The following is a 23,360-nucleotide window of genomic DNA, read 5'->3' on the forward strand; positions in this document are numbered from 1 at the left end:
TATTCACTCAACTGAGGCAGTCTTTAAGTACAAGCTTATGTATCCTTACTTGGAAATATGGTTTTCTGTGCTCAGGGGGATTATTCCTAGGTAAGAGTGTATAGAACTGCAGTCTGACAGTGCAATCCTATATTCAGAAGTCCCATTGAGTTTAATAGAGCTTACTCACAGGTAAGTGGGTGCAATATTACAGCCTTAGGAGTATGACAATTACAGCCAAATGACTGATAGCACAATCCAGTGCATTTAAAAAGGTAAAGGTACCCCTGACCGTTAAGTCCAGTCACGGACGACTCTGGGGTTAAGGCACTCATCTCGCTTTATTGGCTGAGGGAGCTGGCGTACAGCTTCCAGGTTATGTGGCCGGCATGACTAAGCCGCTTCTGGCTAACCAGAGCAGTTAGCCACAGAAACACCGTTTACCTTCCCGTCGGAGCGGTACCTATTTATATATTTGCACTTTGATGTGCTTTCAAACTGCTAGGTTGGCAGGAGCAGGGACTGAGCAACAGGAGCTCACCCCATTGTGGGGATTCGAACTGCCGACCTTCTGATCGGCAAGCCCTAGGCTCAGTGGTTTAGACCACAGCGCCACTTGCCACTCCAATGCATAAACTCCAGGACACACCCAGCCTATTTCCCTCTCTCAACAGTTGGCCTAACAGTTATAGGTGCCAACACCCTGGATGCCCAAGCACCCACAAAATTTCCCATGAAGGGGCTAGGCATCCACAAATTTCGGTGCTAGGGCCATACAGCCCCAGGCACCCAGGTTGCAGGGCCCAGCTGGCACTCCTGTTAACAGTTTAGCAGTAATGGTCTCTATACAGTATAGAGATGGTGCCTTTGTGGGTAGCTCAGCTGGCAGAGCACAAGACCCTTAATCTCAGCGCTGCAGGTTCGAGCCTCCCTCTGGGCAAATAGATTCCTGCATTGCAGGGAGTTGGACTAGACAAGCTTAGTGGTCCCTTCCAACCAGTGGCGTAGCGTGGGTTGTCAGCACCCGGGGCAAGGCAAGTAATTTGCGCCCCCTAACCCGTGGATTTGCGCCCCCTAACCCTAACCCCCAGACGTTGCGCCCGGTGCGGCCGGCCCCCCCTGCACCCCCCACGCTACGCCACTGCTTCCAACTCTATGATAGGGCAGTATCTGAGGAACTGTAGGCCACAGAAGCGTCTGCTGGCCTTTTAAGGCCGCCACAGAACTCTTGTTGTAGCAAGCTACGAGACAACGCTGGCCCAGGGAGCGAATGCCACTATTCGCTACCCTAAGCAGCTCTCGGGGGAGGAAGAGGTGCAATTCAATGGCCGAGCAGGCAGGCTGGCGGCTGGCAGCAAATCCGGGTCATACCCAAATGCCATTCCTGAGGCTCACCCTGCTCTACACGTGTACCAGTTTCCGCAGCCGGACCTATGGGGACTAGCGTTCAAAATTCCCATTGTTCTAGATGCATTATTGCAACAGGGAATTTCATTAGCGCGAGCCGTTTTTGAGCTCCATGCTCAGTACTGCACCTAAGATTTTGATTAAAACTGCAGTGTGGAAGGAAAGGAGGACCTTTTCTGCCTCCCCACTTCCAGCTACTCTCTGAAGAGCGGAGAAGAGACCCTCTTAAGAATGTTAGGGGGGTGGGCAGGGGAAGGACCAGACCCTGTGGGAAACGAACATAATATTTTATCCACCATTCATTCATTTTCAGCACTGCATTCTTGTTATAAAAAAAGCATGCCTTGACATTCTGTGGTTGCACCCATAACCTTAGGGCTGCCATATGTCCAGATTTTTCTGGACATTACCAGGATTTCAATGGCGGAATGGACATGGGGGTGGTGGGGTTTCTGAAAAGTGGCATTTTGTCCTGGATCTTAGGCAAGTCAATTGAAAAATCACTTATTTTGGCGTTCTTGTAAAGAAAAGGCCAACAATTTCGGGATCTCCCTAAATAAAAGCTCAACAATTTTGGGGGCTCCTTAAAGAAAAAGCTCAACAATTTTGGGTTTTCCCTAAAGAAAAGCTCAATTTTGGGATCTTCCTTTTGAAGAGCTCAATAACTTTCGGGTTGTCCTGGTTTTCACTTTTTGAAATATGGCAACCCTACATAACCTAGGCTTAAAGTGCCATTGAGCGCCTAGCTTTCATATCTCTCTTTCTATCACTGATTGGAGCGTTCAGGTGCAGGCGCGGCGACGGGACCGGGCCAGCCAGCCAGCAGGCGCGTGGCGAGCTCCCCTTGCCGGCGGCCCTGTCGCACGCCGCGCCTGCACCTGAACCTGAACCCGGGCGCGCGCCGGGGTAGTGGGGGTGGGGGAAGAGAGGAAAGGCGTCTCCCGGAATCACATGGGCTTCGCCGCCGGTGCCATTGGCTGCGGCCAATGCGCTGAAGGCGCTTGCAAGGGGGCAGAGAGACCGGCGAAGGGGCGGCCGTGCGTCTTCCTCTTTTTCTTCCTCTTCTTCTCCTCGCCAAGGCCGAAGACGCGCTCCTGGAGTTGTGCGTGGGGGGGTTGCAGCCCGAGCCGGGAGTCGCCGCGGCAGCTCGGCTTCCTGGAGCTCCGTTTTGCCGCCTTTGCTTCTCCCCCTCTCCTCATGGCTCCGCCGCCGGAGTGACCCACTTTTGAGGTGCGTAAAAGCGCGTCGCGTCTGGACATTCCCCGGCGCGCCTTGGCGCGCGGCGCCCGGGGGGATCCCCGGCGAAACCGCAGCGCCGGCGGTGCCGAGGGTTTTGCGCGCCCCTTTGCAACAGCCCTTGCAAGGCAGCTCGGTGCTGGTATCCCCGAAGGTAGTCTTTGGAGGGCCGAGGCCGGAAAAGAAAGGTTGCCCAACTTGGTTACTTGTAGCCTTATCCTCGGTACTTGCTGGCTGTGCTCGCGCAGGTAAGTAAGTGGGCGAAGGACCGCAGCCTTAGAAATAAAGTTCCAGGGGTGCCAAGTTGAATGACATATTGGGGCAACCCCATCCCACCTAATCGATCGCACGCACATCATTCGAATGGCAATGCCCATAAACTGTGGGGTGCCCCGGTTCCCTCAAATATTTTACTTTTGCGGGGAGGGTGCGAAGAGATCTCGGCGGCCCCTGGGAGTTGGCTGCTGTTTAAAGTCTTGTTGAACCCACTGAGGTGGCACTTCTGAACAGACTGTCATATTGCTGCGCTCTAAAGTGCCTAGTCAGGCGGGAGACCTCATGCTTTTGTCGTTCAGTCTTTGCCTCTGTGCCGCGCGAGGTCTCTGTCTGCAAAAAATGATGCAGCCTCTCTTGTCCTCAGCTGAACTTCCGGCTGCTGCTAGGGCTGCGTGAGACTTCTAGATTGTCACGGCTTATTTCATAGCCTTCCCCTTCTAAGAGGCCGAGCTTAGGCATGGAGGATGCGAAATAATAAAGAGAAGAGGGTCTCTGGCAACGTGCAGAGTGCGCCTTCTCTTTCACAGCATAAAGACGCAGCCAGGTTTCCAGTCTAGGCATTACCTTGTCCTTTAACGTTCTTGCAAATTAAGGGGGGCGTGTTTCAAATTGCCCGGCCATACTTTATGACTGCAATCAGCTTCATTTGCAAGATAAGAGCAGTTATAACAAAATAAATGCTGTATGTTAAACAGCAACCTTATACTCCAGATCACTGCACCGGATAAAAATTGAATGCAGTTCCCCATCCCGTTTTGTTTCAGAAAGTCAAACGTCCCAATTGGATTTGGAATCCTTCACCCCCTAGTTTAAATAAAGGAAGTGTTTTTTGGCACGCTTATTGGAAGGGGAAATGCAGAGCTGGTGTGAGTGGCCCCACAAGAGTGAGAAATGATGCAGATGCCTCGGAATGATGCATTATGTCTAATGGGCCAAAGAGATCCAAAGCAGATGATGCTGGTTTGTGAGAAATGCTCAGAGCCTTTGCCACTTCACTAGGATATGATGCATCTTGTTACCAGATCTGATGCTTCCAGCTCATGCTGGCATTGTGCAGGGCAATTGGAATGCATCCAGCAGTTTAGCAAGTCCGCTGAAGCTGGGAAGGCTAATATACTCAGATTAAATTCCTTTGTGAAAGTCCTTTGTTCTCTCTCTCTGTCTCTCTCCTCCTCCTCCTCCTCCTGCCAATAGTGACTTGTCTCAGGGACATCCATAAATACAGAGAATAGAATCTGCAGCAGAGAGGAAAAAGGGGTAACTAATTTTGCAGCCGATATGAAAGAAATAATAATGATTGACTGGCAGAAAGGAAGGAGGAGGGTTCATTTCTCCCTGGCTCAGTAACTCTGCTGCAAGAGAACAGGAGGCAGGGCAGAGCTGTGGAAGTGGGAATTCAAGGTGGTTAAGGGCAGAAAGCCTTTTGCCCTTTCATTAAGAGTTGCTCTATTACTGCATGGTTCCTTCCAACAGTCTTTTATGCCCTGGGAAACAATAGGTTGTTCCACATTGCGAAAATAGGCACGTCAAAAGGCTTGGTTCCTGTCCAGTAGCCTGCCCACAATATAGCTGGTTTATAGTGAATAAGTAGTCTGACGCCAAGCCGAAGTCTCAGGCCAAGCTGTGCAAGTTCCTTACTCATTCCCATCTTTTTGGGAGATAAAAGAGCTCCATTATCCCTGCTTAGTGTTATGCTGGCTAGAAAAGAGAAAGTTGAGGATTTCAGTATGAATTTCTGTCAGGATAAGACGTACCTCTTGGATCTAATTCGACTTTTGGCTAGGCATGTAAGGTTTAGAAATATACTTAATTGCTAGGAGTTACTAGCGTGTGATTGACAACCTGCGTTCAATGTGTCTGATGAGGATTTTCTTGGAAATATCGAGGGTTTTTTTTTAAATAAAAAAATGCCCTAAATTGATTGAGGCCTAATTTAGTGTGCTATTTGACTTGTATTCCCCCCCCCCCCCCAAATATTATTTCAAATACATGGCTTTTGAGGGGTAGTTGAAGTGCTGTTTATGTAGTTTAAATTATATATATTTGAAGGTTGCTTGGAAATTATGTTGGAATACTTATTAAGTATTTTGGAATATGACAACTCAAGAACATACACTTCCTGACATTGTTTAAAATTGATTTTTTTTTTTAAAATCGAGGCACTGAAAAATAAAGCACAATTTTTTGCATGCACAAAACAGCTGTTTGTGCCTGCATCTTTCTAGGAATAGTCATGGCGCAAAATAATGGCACTTTCAGGCTGCCCATTTGGCTGGCATTTGACAGAAAAAACAAAGCAGCAGATGGACTGCTTCTTGCTCCACATCACTGGTGACAATAATTAATGTTGAGGTGCGGCTGGTGGACGTCTATCTATTCCATAGTGCCATTTGTCCACCTATGAGTGTGAGATCGTTTTTAGGATCTTTCGAAGGCTGTTTGTAAAGGCCTGCAAAAAAAAAAAAAAAGAGAGAAGTTTGTGGGCAGCAGAAAGTCTGGGGGAAATGGCTGATGCAACACTTCAGTGGTGTTTCTACAATGCCCCCCCCATATGCAACACACGTGCAACCTAGAATACATACCGGTACATTGGGTGAGATCAAATGTTGTCTTTGCTTGGGTAGTGGGGGAGCCAGTGTTGTTCCACAAGCTGAATTTTCTGCACAAGTTGAAGTAGTGTCGCAGTAGAAGACAGCATCCGATAGGTTAACATGGTGCAATACTTTCCCCAGCCAAAGCCGTCCGTTGAATTTGGCTGTCGCAAGCGGAATCGCTGTCGCTCTAGCAGCGCTGCCAAAATTGAATCTTATTTGTTGATGTGTGGAGAAATTGTGCGTATAATTTTTATGGATGGAGTGCTCATTCTGTGGGAGCACTGTTCCCATAGTTATGAAACTTAAAACGGTTATGAAAGCAGATTTTTTGTTTGCTTCTTTGGCTTTCCTTCCCCAAATGGTCAAAAAGAGAAGGAAAGAGGACTTCTAGAGCAAGCGAAGAACAACAGCAAGCGTGATTTTAAAAATACCAATAAGGGTGATATTGTGTGACGGAAATATAAGACACAAACAATTCTGGCTCCAGGATTTGGGGGCTCTTGGGCATGGCGCCATCAATGAAGCCGCTTCACCTGGAAGAATCGGAACCTGCAAACACAATTCTCTACGACTCCGTGAAGTTGAAATGATAGTCCTGTTAAGGCAGCGGATCCTGTGAAATGCCCAAACCTCCACCTTCTGGAGTTGGTTGTATGCATATTATGGTGTCTGAAACTCACTCTGAAAATTGTAGTGTAACCATTGTTGTAGTTTAACCATGGTATACTGCGGCTTTGTTCAATCTGACTTCAACTCTCATCATCTCTTGCTGTTGGCCATGCCGACTGCAGAAGATAGGACTTGTCGTCCAAAACATCTGGCTGGCATTAGGTTGGGGAAGGTTGGCCCGCAGGGACATTGCTATCATTTTTTAAAACTTCATATTTAATCATCTAAATGTGACTACTTAGCCATGATCTACGTTGGTAGCAGTGAGCCGCTACTTGGTTTCCCCTCCTTTCCTTTAGCAGGGTGAATGGTTGGACTATGTGTAATTTAGCTAGATTAAAACATGACAAGGAACACCTGTTTGGATCCCTTTCTCCCAAGATCCCCTGTGTTCACAGAATTGTCTCTTTAGCAGCAACTTTAGGTAGTCATTACCATAACAATTATGTGATTTGCTGTAATTTCAAGAACTGGTCCCTGAATTTGCTTCTTTTCCTCTTCCCTTATCTAGTCTTGTGCCTGTTAGATTCTGAGCATTTATATAGACCAGACTGTCCAATTTTTCATACCAAGTGGACTGCAGGCTGCACACATGGGGAGGGGGGAGTGAACCCCAAATCTGGTACCTCCCTAGCTCTAACACTGCCTTTCCAAAGCCTGCTAAGTAAGGTGCTGGGCTGTGGGAAGGAGCTGTGAGGCTCTAGCTGGGTCCTGGAGCCTTCCCACTTCCTTCCCAAAGCTGGGAAAGTGCCAACTAGGCTTTAGGAAGGAGGTAGGAAGACTCTGGGACACAGGTGGCGCTGTGGGTTAAGCCACAGAGCCTAGGACTTGCCTATCAGAAGGTTGGCGGTTCGAATCCCCATGACCGGGTGAGTTCCTGTTGCTCTTTCCCTGCTCCTGCCAACCTAGCAGTTTGAAATCACGTCAAAGTGCAAGTAGATAAATAGGTACCACTCCGGCGGGAAGGTAAACGGCGTTTCCATACGCTGCTCTGGTTCGCCAGAAGCGGCTTAGTCATGCTGGCCACATGACCCAGAAGCTGTACGCCGACTCCCTCGCCCAGTAAAGTGAGATGAGCGCCGCAACCCCAGAGTCAGCCATGACTCGACCTAAAGGTCAGGGGTCCCTTTACCCTTAGGAAGACTCTGGGACCCTGTCAGAACCCTCACACCTCCTTCCCAAAGCCCAGCTTTGGGAAGGCAGCCTGAGGGTGAGGGGGGGCATCAAATGTTGCCAAGGTCCACCAAAAAGGGGCCTTGAGGGCCACATGTAGCCCTTGGGCCACACATTGAACCACCCTGATATAGACTACCTTATTTCTTTACATTATTGTTCATGTGCAGTGTTTGGAAAGTTTAGGTGTTTAATGGATAATTAAAAATAAAATTGCTTTTCACAAGGGCTTCCTTGTTAATGCTGCCACTCTAAGATGTGTGGGCCACCCGGACAGGGCATTCTCTGTGGTAGCCCCTAAACTGTGAATCTTCCTCCCAGCAGAAATGCTTCTGGCTTCTTCATTATACATGTTCCATACTATGCTGAAGACTCACTGCTTGACTCAGGCCTTGGACAGGTGGGATTTTTTAAAATTTTATTTTTTGTGGGATACATCTCTTGTTTTGGTCAATCCGCACTGTGCTGCTTTTCCTTGGAATTGCCTTACTTGCTTTTATAATGGCACGCACAACTGCCTTACTTCTTTTATTTCTTTTTAATTGCTTGATTGTAATGCTGCAACAGGGCCCCGGTACCTCATAGCGAAAGGAGGTAAACCTCTTAAAAACAATCAAACCTGCAAACTCGATATCCTTATTGAATTGGACAGGTTTCCGCCTTTAAAGAGTCCTGAGAATATATATATATTTTTAATTGGCGCAGGCTTCGTAAAACAACACCAACCCTGAGTCGAAGACTTTCGTCATCTCTGGTCAAGTGGTTTGCTTTAAAAGTCACTGTTGCCCTGAAGAGTCTAGAAGTTCTCTCCCCCCCCCCGCTTTCTTTGTGGCTCCCCACCCCCGCTTCTCCTTGATCGCATCTGCTGTTTGGTCATTTTCCCTTCTCGCTCTGTGGTGGGTTGCGAGAGGAATTTCTCGCAGTTTCAGAATCCTTAGTCATTGCTCACCCTGGCAGCTGCAAAACAACCCTCTTGTTACTACGTTACTAGCTTGTTCTTGTTGTTAACGTGCTTTACCAACCCCAGGAGAATTGTCTGGCCCTAATCCCCGAAGATTAGACAGGGTCTTGAGGATTTAGGCTGTGCCTGGACTGATGAACAGCCCGGTTTCATTTTGTAAAGGTTTTTATTGCAGAGTTTACTGACGCCTTCCATTGTGTTTGTGTGCGTTTTCTTCCCTTGTTCGGGTAATAGTGTGATTCCCCCCCCCCCCAGGAGTATGCACTAATGTTTACCAGGATCTGTCGGAGGCAGAGGAGATTTGATCATTTGCCTCTCCCTGTTCAGAAGATCATTTTGACCTGTGAAGCCCTAACTGCATATTCACTTGACTATCTGATCCGTACACAGTTTTAATAATGAATGGCATTTAGCTTGTTAATATTGGATATTGGTATGCGTGCTGTATTTTATCTCATCCAGGAGCCTTGCGAATCAACACTTTAAAAGACACTGACAACTTGGCAATATAGATAGACCACACAGCAACCAACAGAGGCAGCCCATTTGCAAAACAAGCAAACGAACCTTATTGCTCTCCCATATTCACGATCACAAAGCATCTGCGCTATGCTGTATACAAGTTGGTGCTCGCGGAATGGGCATAAATGTGGCTGCAGTAGCCACAATTCCATTATTCGAGGTTTGCATCCTGACATTTTCATTCCTTGGGAACTAGAGGGTTCTGTCTCCCTCCGAGCTATTTCCAGATGTTCAGAGCACAATTTATGCAGGGCAGATGAACATCACAGTAGCACCAAATCGATACTGACAGGCAAGCTGTGCACGGAGATGTAAAGTTTTTACCTGCACATAGCTTCAGGTGCTCAATGTGAAATTACCTTTCTGAAAAGTGTTGGAATCAAGCCTTTTCAGAAGTTTTAAGTGTGTACTTCAGTGTGGCACCTGATAGGGGGATACCTCATTCTCTCATGACGTTTGGGTGTGTGGGGTGTTAGGAAAGATAGTACCTCTGGTGGGGGACACATCATGTTCCTTCCGGGGTAGTTTGTCCACCTTTGGTCCCCATCCTGCACTCAGATCTCACCTGTGGCTTGTGGGAACGGCTTTCACTGTCCAGCTAAACCAGGTGAGGGTAGCCAATGGGTCTGAAACGCTTGGTAAGTTAGGGACTTCCCCTGCATGCGAAAACAGACTCTGGTAGATTGAGCAAACAAGACCAATAGTGAGTCCAGTGGTCAAGAAGGTTGTTTCTGCAATTGCTGTAGGGGGAAGTGAGGGCCAGATGGGGCTTGTCATCCTGGGAAGCCTAGGACAGGCTTCCTCAACCTCGACCCTCCAGATGTTTTTGGCCTACGACTCCCATGATCCCTAGCTAGCAGGACCAGTGGTCGGGGTTGATGGGAACTGTAGTCTCAAAACATCTGGAGGACCGAGGTTGAGAAAGCCTGATCTAGGATAAGGAAAACTCTGATCCTAAACTACTTCTGCCTTGTGGGATATCTTTGGGAGATGAAAAGGCTAAGGAGTAAACCCTACACAAATCCAGAATGGAGTCTCTAAGATGGTTGGATGGCACCTTGTACGCCTCCTTCCAGCAACTCCTGCAGCCAAGGAGTTATTATTTGGGAAAAGTACATACATAATCTATCCAGTTAAATTTCACATAGCTGCATTGATACATGGGCTTTGCTTCTGTTCTAATAGTATGTTAGATTCCTTTGAGTTGTGGAAAACACAGGCCACGTCATCTCTCCAAATTATAGAATGGATCTGTGAACTCAAGAGAATATCTGTCTGGCAGGGAACCTCCATAGTCTAAATTTTTACAGCTGAGATTATATATTTGAGAACTAGTTGATCAAATCACAAATAACAAATATGGGGTGAAGAGATAGGCATTCATTCCAAAGTTCAGCAGATGTGGTCTGAAACATTTATTTGCTGCATTCTGAGGCGTTCTTTTTCCAGGACAGAAGAAAATATATATTCAGACTGCTCCCATCAATCTTGGAATGTCTGCCTTGTCTGTCTTCACTCTTAAAAAGTTTTGAAAATAACGCTGGGTGGGTGAGCTCATAAGTTTTGGGGTTTTTTATTATTATTTTAGAGTTCAGCAGGGAAATGGAGAAAGTCAAGAATAATATGATGAATGCAGACCTATCTGAAATTGATATGGGATCTATTTGGTAGTACAGTAATAATTCCTGATATGTATATATTCATTGTTGGGTCCACTGCAAGGGGGAGGAAGAAACTGCGGACTCCAGAACCCTGCTGCTGCTCCCACCCACCCCGTGGCTGCTACTTACAGTGCAAAATGCCTGTTGACTGCATTCATTCAGTTAATTAATTACCAAGCCTCATTTAGCCCCACCTTCTGCACAGTGTGTTCAGGTGTTTGGAGGAATTAGGGCGCATTAATCTGATATGTTTGCGGTGGAATAGTGTTCTGTGGCTAAACAGGGCCACTTAAGTTGTATCTTAGCTGCTTTTCTTCTGATGCCACCACCAAAATGCACAAGCAGGCAAGTTACATAAACACCTAGAAACACATGAGCTTTCCTTGTGTTGTAAATAGCTGCTGTGAGGTGCAGGTTCCTCCAGTTGGGACTGTGATGGCGGCAAAAGGTTAAAGCTCCCCTTCACTTACCATGCCGGCTGTTGGTTTTGGAAAGGAAGACAGCCATGCAAGGCCTAACTGTTTGACACTTTTCATTTGTCCCTTGGCTAGGTAAAGGTAAAGGGACCCCTGACCATTAGGTCCAGTCGTGACCGACTCTGGGGTTACGGCGCTCTTCTCGCTTTATTGGCCAAGAGAGCCGGTGTACAGCTTCTGGGTCATGTGGCCACCATGACTAAGCTGCTTCTGGCGAACCAGAGCAGCGCACGGAAACGCCGTTTACCTTCCCGCTGGAGTGATACCCATTTATCTACTTGCACTTTGACATGCTTCCGAACTGCTAGGTGGGCAGGAGCAGGGACCGAGCAACGGGAGCTCACCCCGTCGCGGGGATTCGAACCGCCGACCTTCTGATCGGCAAGTTCTAGGCTCTGTGGTTTAGCCCACAGCGCCACCCGCGTCCCTTGGCTACCTTACGTTTATTTCCTCCTCCCGCCAGCCCTGCAGCACAAATAGCAGCCTGGGGTGTGTGTGAGTGGTTATGATTAGCACCAAGGGTTAAATGCTCATTTGCCCAGCACCATTGCTTGGATCATGTTGGCAACTTCCTGCGCTTGCATTTCAGTAATAAACCAAATAATCTTGGAATAGCTCAGTCTGTAGAGCATGAGACTCTTAATCTCAGGGCCATGGGTTTGTGTCCCATGTTGAGTGAAATATTCATGAATTGCAAGGTGTTGAAAAGATGACTCTTGCGGCCCCTTCCAATACATAGAATGTTATTCTATGAAATGTTGGGAATTCAGTCTCTGATCTCCATGCTGTGTGTTGTTTGGCCCTCCCAGAAGATGCATTGATTACAGAGCTTTATTTCTGGGTTGGGAGTGTCTGCTATAACTGAACTTTGTTGGAGAACGTTGTCAACAATGTTGAGATTTTAACTATGAAGAATCTTCTTGTGTTTTTGGCACAGATTTGCCTCGCAAGTTAAGTTGGCAGTCCGGTGCTGCGAGTAAGGCTCATTTCCACATCACTAATTTTAACTGACGTGGCCTCTCTCGCCCTGTCATGCCCAAAAGTTGCTTTCATACAAAGGAATCAAAGGTCCTTTTGAAGTGCGGCACCTCTGTGTTCTTTGTGGCGGCATTTTCCAGGTCTTGCAAACTGTCAAAGGGGACGGGCAACCAAACAGCTGGGGAAGTCTGCCAGAGAGGACCTTCATCTTGCAACTGTGCAAAAGCTCTAGGGGTCTGAAAATTTCTTTGAGGAAGTAGGTTATATCTCTTGGAAGTTCCTGGAGAAGAGTAGGCAAGTTGTTTTGCAATTCATCTTTAAAGGAACAGAAAAACCAGTACAAAATAAGCACCGCTGCACCAAGTCTCGCTTTGACAGGATTCAGGAAAGATGCCTTCCGTTTTAGTATATTAATGAGAATAAGCCTTAGCTTAAGCATTGCCATCTGCAACTCCCTCTTTCTATACCTGACTCCTGTTTCGCAGAAGAGAAGAAAGTTTTGTGGGGAAAGAAGCGTACGCCTTGCTGGCTGCAAGGAAGATATATAAATTAAAACAGATGTTGATAGTATATTTTTTGAAGTGAGTATTTGATGCATTGACTCATTTATGCCATGCAGCCCTGTTAGTGACTTAAGAATCTAGGAAGTACAGGTGAGCTATCTATTTGGGACTGAGAAGATCATATCAAAATACCCTGAGCTAGAAGGCTACCAATAGTTTAGTTTGGTATATCTGATGAATGGTGGTAATTTTTTAAAATTAATTAATTAATTAATAATTGCATATCATTGTCACAGTTTTGATGGATGTAAAATTTATACCCCGCCCATCTGGCTGGGCTTCACCAGCCACTCTGGGCAGCTTCCAGCAAAAGATTAAAAATATTAAAATATTAAAATACCGTAAATACATCAAACATTGAAAGCTTCCCTAAACAGGGCTGCCTTCAGATGTCTTCTAAAAGTCTGGTAGTTGTTCTCTTTGACATCTGGTGGGAGGGCATTCCACAGGGCGGGTGCCACTACCAAGAAGGCCCTCTGCCTGGTTCCCTGTAGCTTTGTGTCCTTATTCCATAAAACTGGTGCAACTTCTCTTCTTGCAGAGTGGTTTTTGAATTTATAACAATGATGGCCAGAAACTTTATTACTGAAAACTGCATTTGTTAGTGTTCCAACAAGAGCTATTGAAAAGTATTTTGGGAGCCTCACGATACCTCTGAAGGCAATGGAGTGAATAGAAGGCTTTCTGAATGTCCCCTAGTAGATGCTAATCCAGCAACCTCCAGCTACGTTAGTTACTCTACTGTCGTTTAAGACATTGGCCGGGTTGGCATGTTATATTAAACCATAGTTAATGTTCAACAGCGGTTTAATGTTAAAGAGCAGTGTGATGGTTCTGCTCAAAAGTCCCATCTTTGCTCCTCTCTCAGCTTCTGGCTGTGCCAGGAGCAGCAAACAGCAGGCTTGTTGTGCTGTCCGAAGCTCCAAAACAAACCATGGAGCGACCAACATTTCCTCTTGGCTTATTGCTCATAGATTGTTTGGGGGGGGGGGAGAAACCATGAGCTGGGTTGGCACAACAAACCAGGCTGAGGTTTGTGGTAGCTGTTCCCAGCAGGAGAGGAGTGGAGCCGGGAGTTTTGAACAGCCTGCACCAGCCTGCTCCTTGTTCATGTTAACACCATAGTTAAATGTTAACTGTAGCTTCATGCAGGGTGGAGAATCTTTTGCTCCCATCAGTCCCAGACAGCATGGCCCATGGCCAGGGATGATGGGAGTTGTAGTTCAGCAACATCAGGAGAGCCAGATGTTTTAATGTGACATTTGACCATGGCAAAGTATTTATGTTTGTGCAGTGAGCCTTCTATGTCCCTCCCTCCCTCTGTGCATGTCTTCTTCAAATCTGTTCCAGAAAGTTGGGGGGAACCCCCAGAACAGATTTAAGGAGATGGAGAAAGTCCTGTGGCACAAGCATAAATCCTCTCTCTGACAGGACAGTCGCTTAGTGCTCTGTTGGATATAACCTGTTTATTTGGAGAGTACAGTGGTACCTCTGGATACAAACGGAATCCGTTCCAGAGCCCCGTTCGCATCCTGAAGTAAACGTAAGACGCGTCTGCGTGTGCACGGGTTGCGTTTCGCCGCTTCCGCGCATGCGCGTGACATCATTTTGAGCATCTGCGCATGCGCGAGTGGCGAAACCTGGAAGTAACGCGCTCCGTTACTTCCGCGTCACCGCGGAGCGCAATCCAAAAATACTTAACTTGAAGCTACTTCAACCCGAGGTATGACTATAATGTTATTGGCGCCCATCTGTCTCGAGAAAAAATCACATGCTCTGGCAGGGGTGAAGCCAAACAGCTACATTAGCAGTACAGTGGTACATCAGTTTAGAGAGGCTGCAGGTTACGGACTCCGCTAACCCAGAAATAGTACCTCAGGTTAAGAACTTTGCCTCAAGATGAGAACAGAAATTGCATGGCGGCGGCGCAGTGGCAGCAGGAGGCCCCATTAGCTAAAGTGGTACCTCAGGTTAAGAACAGTTTCAGGTTAAGAACGGACTTCCAGAACGAATTAAGTGCTTCACCCGAGGTACCACTGTACTGAAATGACCTCCCTGGACCGCAAGCCTGGGCAGTGCGTATGGGCTGCCCAAATGACAAGCCCCGCCCCCTCATGGTCCAAAAGAAAGCAGAGCAATACGTTTGGCACCAGCTTGTCTACAGGAGTTGCCAGAAGGAGGCATACAAGGCGTCATCCAACCATCTTAGGGACTCCACTCTGGATTTGTGTAGGGTTTACTCCTTAGCCTTTTCTTCTCCCAAAGATATCCCACAAGGCATTGCAGGTTTAGGATCAGCCCCATCTGCAAAACTTCCTTATGAATAAACATGCATAACATTGTGCTTTAATGTTCTCTTGTGCGACTTCTATATAGTGAGAGTCCTTGAAACATGAAAAATTATGTGTGAAATGTTGGGGCATTCCAGTTGTCTCATAACTGGGTTTCTGGATCAGCCCGTAACATTGGTCTTTATCTGCCATTTACCTACCATATCTTGTATTGATAACCATAAAACTCTGTATGTACATTAAGGAGCTTCTGACATCCTTTGCTTTTGTTCTGTTGGTTCAAGCAATATTAACCTGGATTTTGCTAATTAGAAAAAGAAGAAGAAGCTGCGTTTGAGAGAACGTGGTTTGTATAAGCATCGCTTACAAGGTTGACCATGGCCATAATTTCTGAAAAACGCTCTTTTGCTCACTGTTAGCACCTGAGTGTAAACAGTTTCACAAGAGCAAATCTATTGAAGTTGTTTTCATTAGACTGTCTGTCTATTCTTGGAATGTCTGAAATGTCCTAACATCTGCTGACAGTAAATTGTGCATGCATGGTTTTCAACATTGGCCTCAGATCACAAACAATAAGTCCAGTGTAAGAATCTATTATAATATTGAGCAAATAAATTGTTCTGAAAACAAGAGAGCAGAAAAGAAAACGTCCCTTAACACTCTCTGTTAACATGCGGTTTTGGGGTGGGGGTTTTTTGCTACAGATTTTACATTGGCTCCTTTTAATCAGGTTGCTTCAATGAACATTTTCGTCATGTTACTGTATTTTTTGCTCTATAAGACGTACCAGACTACAAGACGCACCTAGTTTTGGGAGGAGGAAAACAAGGGGAAAAAATATTCTGAATCTCCGAAGCCAGAACAGCAAGAGGGATCACTGTGCAGTGAGAACAGCAATCCCTCTTGCTGTTCTGGCTTCTGGGATAGCTGCGCAGCCTGCATTCACTCCATAAGACGCACACACATTTCCCCTTACTTTTTTGGAGGGAAAAAGTGAGTCTTATACAGCAAAAAATACGGTAATTTGGAGGTTAGTGATCCCCCCCCCCCCCCCAGCTAAAAGATCACTATGTGGAAACATTGTTTTTTGTTGTATACCTGGTAGGGTGGCATTTTTTCTGGCCTGGTAAGCAATGTTCTAGGCAAAATTATGCCATCTCTTCTTATTGAAAAACATGTTTTCATGCCTATTCAGTATTAAAACACCCGTGTGCCGACTCACATTTTCTGCATGCATTCCCAATTGGCTTCATAAACATTCACAGGGGATCAAGATTTCATGCTTAATCCAGCAAATATTTAAGCTGCGAAAATGGAAATCTTCGTGTGTCCCGCCACATTTGTGTTGCACAAACTGATAACCAAATTATTGTTACCTACTTTATGTGAAGATCCCTTACTTTTGGTCAGTGATCTGAAGAAGCATCTACCTCTACCTCTATCTCGCTTGGACTACTGCAATGCGCTCTACGTGGGGCTACCTTTGAAGGTGACCCGGAAACTACAACTAATCCAGAATGCGGCAGCTAGACTGGTGACTGGGGGCGGCCACCGAGACCACATAACACCGGTCCTGAGAGATCTGCATGGGCTCCCAGTATGTTTCCGAGCACAATTCAAAGTGTTGGTGTTGACCTTTAAAGCCCTAAATGGCCTCGGCCCAGTATATCTGAAGGAGCGTCTCCACCCCCATTGTTCTGCCCGGGCGCTGAGGTCCAGTGCCGAGGGCCTTCTGGCAGTTCCCTCATTGTGAGAAGCAAAGCTACAGGGAACCAGGCAGAGGGCCTTCTTGGTAGTGGCGCCCGCCCTGTGGAACGCCCTCCCATCAGATGTCAAAGAGATAAGCAACTACCTGACATTTAGAAGACATCTTAAGGCAGCCCTGTTCAGGGAAGTTTTTAATGTGTGACACCTTAGTGTATTTTTGGTCTTTGTGGAAGCCGCTCAGAGTGGCTGGGGAAACTCAGCCAGATGGGCAGGGTACAAATAAGTTGTTGTTGTTGTTGTTATCTCTATCTCTATCATTACTAGCTCATTCAGTTGAGCATGAGTCTCCAGGGTCGTGGGTTTGAGTCCCACATTGGGCAAAAGATTTCTGTATTCCAGAGGGTTGGACTAGATGACCCTCGTGGTCCCTACAATTCTTTTATTATTCTCTGAACTTGTGCCCTGTTTGCCTGATGCTTTATTGTCATTATTGCTTTTCTTCCAAAATACTGAATGCATCATTCATCCAAAGTTAATACCTTTCCAATTAATTTCAAAGGGAAAATTTAAGAACACGTTTAATTCTTTCTTGTACTTTGGAAAGGTTACAAGTGCTGGGTTATGCCCTGTGATTTAGCGCTTTCCCTGTATCATTTGACAAATGATCCTATGCCCATGGTTGGTGAAACCAGATTCCCTTCTTGGTTGTTGATAATTCAGGCAGAATTGAAGAAGGAAACCATGAAACGACTCAAAGGAAGGAGGCATGAAATCACTACTAATCGTTTTCTTGAATCCATGCTAAGCCTTGTTTTTAAATTTCAGAAGTGGCAGAGAGCAATAGTGTAGCATGCCTAGAACTAATTCTGGCTGCTTGTTTTAGCAACAGACCATTACTTTAAATCAGCGCCGCAACTGGTTCTCAGTTGGGTAGAGCATTGTGCTGATAGTGCCAGGCTCACAGGTCTCTGTATGGGACAGCTGCATATCCCTAAGTTGGACTTAATTGATCATCAGGATCCCTTCCAACTCTACAGTTCTACGATTCTGTGATAAAAGTGCTGTAGCTGCTGTCACGGTGTGTCTGCCATTGACAGCAAAAGCAGAGGTGACAGTACTCTGTATCAGTGACACACACAAAAAAGAACTGGTTAAAACGGTGCAGGTCTGACAATGGACTTTCCCCCATTTTAAAATTGATTTTTAAAAAAATATGACATTTCTGGTTCTGGATGGGTAAAAGCTGTGAAGAACGAGAAAGCAAGAAATAGCTTAGTTGCAGCCCTGGAAACTCCCATTGTTCTAGGCGTGTTTTGAGACAGGGAACTTCATTAATGCAAGCAGTTTCTGAGCTCTGGGTGCAGTGCAGTGGTACCTCAGTTTAAGAACAGCCCTGTTTACGAACTATTCAGTTTATGAACTCCGCAAAACCGGAGGTAGTGTCCAGGGCCGTCTTAAGTATATCCGGCACCGTGGTGCAAAGATCCCCCCCCCCCCATTTCCCAGAGTTGCAGACCTTTTTACGGCTCTGCTGGCAGCTTTGCATGGCTGGAGGAGGCTGGAGGGCAGCTCCTCTGGCGGGGAAGAGGCGGAGGCTCCGGGTGTGGTGCTGCTTCAGCGAGGCGGGTGAGGGCAATGAGCTGATGCCAGGAAGAAGAGTTTGGATTTGATATCCCGCTTTATCACTACCCGAAGGAGTCTCAAAGCGGCTAACATTCTCCTTTCCCTTCCTCGCCCACAACAAACACTCTGTGAGGTGAGTGGGGCTGAGAGACTTCAGAGAAGTGTGACTAGCCCAAGGTCACCCAGCAGCTGCATGTGGAGGAGCGGAGACGCGAACCCGGTTCACCAGATTACGAGTCTACTGCTCTTAACCACTACACCACACTGGCTCTCCGCGTCCACCCTCTGCCTCTTCCCTGGCGACCTGCAGAACTTGGTGCCCCATGCCACTTGCTGCTATGGGCAAGACGCCCCTAGTAGTGTCCCTGTTTGAGAACTTTACCTTGGTCTAAGAACGGAATCCAAATGGTAGAAAGGCACCGGTGATGGGAGGCCTCATTAGGGAAAGTGCACCTTGGTTTAAGAACGGACTTCCGGAATGGATTAAGTTCGTAAACTGTGTACTGTGCCTAAGATTTCAGATTAAAACTGCCACTGCTGGAACGAAAGGAGGACCTTTTTCTGCCTCCCCACTTCCAGTCACTCTCCGAAGATTGGAGAAAGGACCTCCATAAGAATATTAGGGGGCGGAGGTGGGCAGGGGAAGTATGGCTTTGGGGTTTTTTGACAGTCTTCAAATGAGGACTAGACCATGTAAAAAATGAACGTAAGATTTTAGCTGCAGTTCATTCATTTCCAGCTTTGTATTCTTGCTATAAAAAATTACGCCCAGGCATTCTGTCATTGCGCCCCTAACCTTGGTTTAAGGTGCCATTTAGCTCCCAGCTTTCATATCTCAGTTTCTAAGAGCAGGAGACTCTTAATCTCAGGGTTGTGGGTCTGAGCCCCACGTTGGAGAAAAGATTCCTGCATTGGACTTAGATGACCTTTGCCATCCCTTCCAGCTCTGTGATCCTGTGTGCTAGCATCTGTTGTCTCTACTGCGGGTGAGATCAGATAAGGTAGACATGTGAAAGGGAACGGGTCCGAAGATGATTTTCAAGCGAAAGGCAATCATAGTGCCGTGACAGAGGAAAGGAACCGGGGGGGGGGGGCTGAAAAAGAGCAGCCTGCCATGTAATTATGCACACGCTTGCTTTGCAAAATTTATTGCATTGGGATGTTGCGGTGGCCCTTTGCGTAGATGGCTTCTAAATGAAATTCTTAGAGGATAAGTCTAGTGGCAGCTACTAGCCATGAGAACTGAACGGAGCCTCCTTTTTCCAGAGGCCGTGTTTTTCTGAATGCCATTTGCTGGAGGCAAATACCACAGGATGGCTGCTCCCTCAAACGACTCTGACCTTTCTTCCTCGCTGGCTCTTAAATGGGACTGCTGCTTCCTTCAAATCCCTCCTCCAATTTTAACCTTTTGTATAAAGCCTTTGGCACAGCTCCCCAGTTCCCAAGGCGTGCTGCATTTTTGATGCCTGTGAACAAGCCCATATAACTGAAACAACTGCACATCCTTTCCCTTTTACCCAGTGGCGTAGCGTGGGTTGTCAGCACCCGGGGCAAGGCAAGTAATTTGCGCCCCCTAACCCGGGGCAAGGCAAGTAATTTGCGCCCCCCCGCTGCACTGTCCCTCCCCCAAATAGTCCCTCTCTCTCTCTCCGCACCGCACCGCACGCCTGGCACCCTCCCCTCCACAGTGGGCGGCGGCCGGCGGCTCGGATCGGATTCGCACAGCCAGCACTGCAGTAAGAGAGACTGAGTGAGCCAGGTAGGGGCAGAGAGCTGCGAGTGCAAGCGCGCCCCCCCAGATGTTGCGCCCGGTGCGGCCGGGCCCCCCCTGCACCCCCACGCTACGCCACTGCTTTTACCCTTGCCTCCTTTCCCCTCAATTTCTCCAGCGTTGGGTTTTAGGTTGCAAACTGCCCTATTCTGCTCCTTAAATTGATGGTGGCATATTAATCTCTTGTCGCGCTCTCTCTGCTTGCGGACTTCCCAGCTGGTGTGTCCGGTCTCTCTGGGTCTTTAGTCCGATCCAGAAATGCAGCTATGTGGGGTTCTGTGGGCGATATTGGACCTGTCCCAGTGCAACCTGTATTTCTGATACGGTGTGTACCACTCCCATTTTTCAGTTCAGAAGATGCGTACAGTGGTACCTTGGTTCTCAAACTTAATCCGTTCCGGAAGTCCGTTCCAAAACCAAAGCGTTCCAAAACCAAGGCGTGTTTTCCTATAGAAAGTATCCGTTCCAGACTTTTAAAAACAACTCCTAAAGCAGCAATTTAACGTGGATTTTACTATCTAATGAGACCCTTGATCCATAAAATGAAAGCAATAATCAATGTACTGTACTATAAAAAAAAAAGACAGTATTGTAGATAATAAAAAAATTCTTCCCTGCACTGATGATAATCATTGTTTGGATGAGGGGCTTTTATCCATTTCCGCAGTCACTCACTCACTCACTCACTCACTCAATCAATAGCTGAACTGGGTTCCACACAGTCATAAAAACAAATTAACAAACAAAAGCATCAAACTTAATCCATTCCAGAAGTCCGCTTGACTTTCAAAAAGTTTGAAAACCAAGGTGCAGCTTCTGATTGGTGCAGGTGCCCCAGAAACAATAGCCGACAGCTGCATTGGACATTCAGCTTCCAAGAAACATTCAAAAACCAGAATACCTCCGGGTTTTAAGACGTTTGAGAACCAAAGCGTTTGAGTACCAAGGCATTTGAGATCCAAGGTACCACTGTATAGCTAAATATTGGTGTGCAGCGATGGAATTGTTGATTCCCTGACCTAGCCATTTTGTGTTTTCTTCTGAGTCAGGTGATTTACCCACATCAAAAGCAACCACCGCCCTCCCTCAAAAATACCTTTCTGTTTTAATTATGTACATATCTCATTGGGGGAAAGCTTTCTATGGCCTGAGGCACACAGTGTGGCTGCCACATGGAGACTCTCTTTAATTGCTATGCACAATGGCTGTCTCCACGCAGGGGACTAGTCAGGTTCAGCAACCCACTGAACACATCAGATTATTTTATTTTCCTACATGTATTTCACATCATGGCATTGTTCCATCTTATCGACTGCCCCCACCCCAAAATAAATTGGCGGTATGCAGAAACCCACAAAATCTCCACAATAGGACGCGGCTTGCGAACTGCCTCTCCACCCGCAGAACCCACAAACAATTGAGATGCTTTTAAAAAGCAAACTCTCTGCGGTGTTTATGTAATGCATCGGCCTTCCGCCCCACAACACAAGGTGTTTTTGTTTCAAAACCAGTTGAGTATAGAAAGAGATTTACTACTGATTGTTTATCTAGTGGAATGTCCTTAAATAAACGGTTTTGAATAGCGAAAGACTCGATTTCTACTTTGCATTTAAGTTCTTGGCACACGAGAAGAACGAGGAAGGAAACTCCCTTTTAGTAGTTGCTCAGATTACACCTGGAGATACATAGGAATCAGATTTCCTTAATATTCCTTTTGAAACCGCCCCCCCCCCCCCAATTTCTGGGAATTACTTGAATCAGCAGTTTGTGCAAAGCCAGCCACTTTTAGGATTACAGTGGTACCTCAGGTTAAGTACTTAATCCGTTCCAGAGGTCTGTTCTTAACCTGAAACTGTTCTTAACCTGAAGCACCACTTTAGCTAATGGGGCCTCCTGCTGCCGCCGTGCCGCTAGAGCATGATTTCTGTTCTTATCCTGAAGCAAAGTTCTTAACCTGAAGCACTATTTCTGGGTTAGCGGAGTCTGTAACCTGAAGCTTATGTAACCTGATGTACCACTGTAATAGTAACCACTGCGGTGAGCAGGAGAGAATTTCTCTGACCCAAAGTACTTCGCTCAGAAAAAGTAGTATATATAAGCAAACACCTGGGAATAATTGGTTTAGTCTTCCTTCGAGTGTGTGTGATTGCAACCAAGGATTTCAGTTGGTAGCAATTCTATAACTTTACGAGGTTGACCTCCTAACTCCCCTCTCTGGCTTCTCTGAATGGTGACCTTTGGCCATTTCCAGGAGGCCTTGTAGAAAAATGTACCGGTACTTGGACTTCAGCACCTCTGAAGGGTTTGTAAGACATGCCTCTTAGCAGAGCAAGAGCTCGTGACACATTCATGTTCTTCCCACAATGCACACGTTTTTACAGTCATTGCATCAGATGAGCATTTGTACACTAATCTGAGAGATGTGAGCCTTAGACCACTGCCCAGGGTGTCTTCTCCATGTCTCCTTCTCTTTTGATGTGAGGTGAGCGGCAGTTTGGACAGGGCCTTCTCTGCAGTGGGACCCCAGTAGTTGAATGCCTTCCCCAGGGTGGCTCGCCTGGTGGCAACTCTCTGTTTGCTTGCTTTTAATTTGCCGAAGCATCGGTGGGGTTTTACGCTGGGGTTTTTCTGTCGGTTTTTGGTTGTACTGCTGTTTTTAAAATAACGTTTGTGCTTTTAAATTGTGCAGTGCTCTGAAAGTCTCAGCGCAAACAGCCCTTGATAAGCTTGTGAATACTCCGTCCATCATTCCCATGAAGTATTTTTGATTTATGTATCATCAACGTCGGTATTGTTTTGTGTGGAAATGCGTCCTGACCCAATTCTACTGGAATTTGCCCAAAATGGACCCCCGCAAAGTGCCACACACAGTGCTTTTTCCCCTTTTAAAAAAAACGTTTAGGGGCATTCTCAGTTTGACTCAAGAAAATCACCATTTTGTAGTTCAAATCGGGGGGAAGAAATACAACAAATGGACAAAAGTACAAAGATTCACAAAATGTTTAGGGGTAGGTGTACCCCTGCGTACCCCCAGAAAAAAAGCACTGGCCACATGTTTATACATTATATGGTACGTGGCTGAAACAAACAAACAAACAAAGGAAATTATTTTGGGGGTTTTGCTCACCAGTCTTCCCAACTTTTGGCTTAAATCTGTTATGTCTGTCTTAGTTTCCTCTGTTCCTTTCTGGTTCCCTGCGTCTATTTTGGATTGTAAGCTCCTTTGCGTAGGAATCCATCAAACCCGTTCTCTGTACTGCATCATGTACATAGATGACGCTATATGAATAAACAATAGGACCACAACTTTTCTACTCATGTACTCTGATCCTATTTGTATGTTTCCTTTGCTGTCTCCCTATTGTTTTGTATCAAGTTTAAACTTCTTATTTTAACCTTTTAAGGCTCTTTATGTTCTTTCTTCTTCTTATCTTATATCTGTTCATCAGGCACTAATCTTATTAAAGCACCAC

At 46.4% G+C, this 23,360-nt stretch overlaps 2 protein-coding genes across 2 annotated transcripts in view; one reads left to right on the forward strand and one right to left on the reverse strand.

The window, feature by feature from the left end:
• KYAT3 (kynurenine aminotransferase 3) overlaps positions 1 to 23,360 on the reverse strand; it is a 341,165-nt gene that overhangs the window by 123,851 nt on the left and 193,954 nt on the right. The gene's annotated exons all lie outside the window — the stretch shown is intronic.
• Positions 2,245 to 23,360, forward strand: part of LRRC8D (leucine rich repeat containing 8 VRAC subunit D) — a 77,580-nt gene continuing 56,464 nt past the window's right edge. The window contains exon 1 of the mRNA XM_083444867.1: positions 2,245 to 2,616. The gene's annotated coding sequence lies outside the window, so the exon portion shown is untranslated. The remainder of the gene's footprint in view (positions 2,617 to 23,360) is intronic.

This window comes from Podarcis tiliguerta, assembly GCF_965153285.1.
Source record: "Podarcis tiliguerta genome assembly, chromosome: 6".
NCBI classification, from domain to species: domain Eukaryota; kingdom Metazoa; phylum Chordata; class Lepidosauria; order Squamata; family Lacertidae; genus Podarcis; species Podarcis tiliguerta.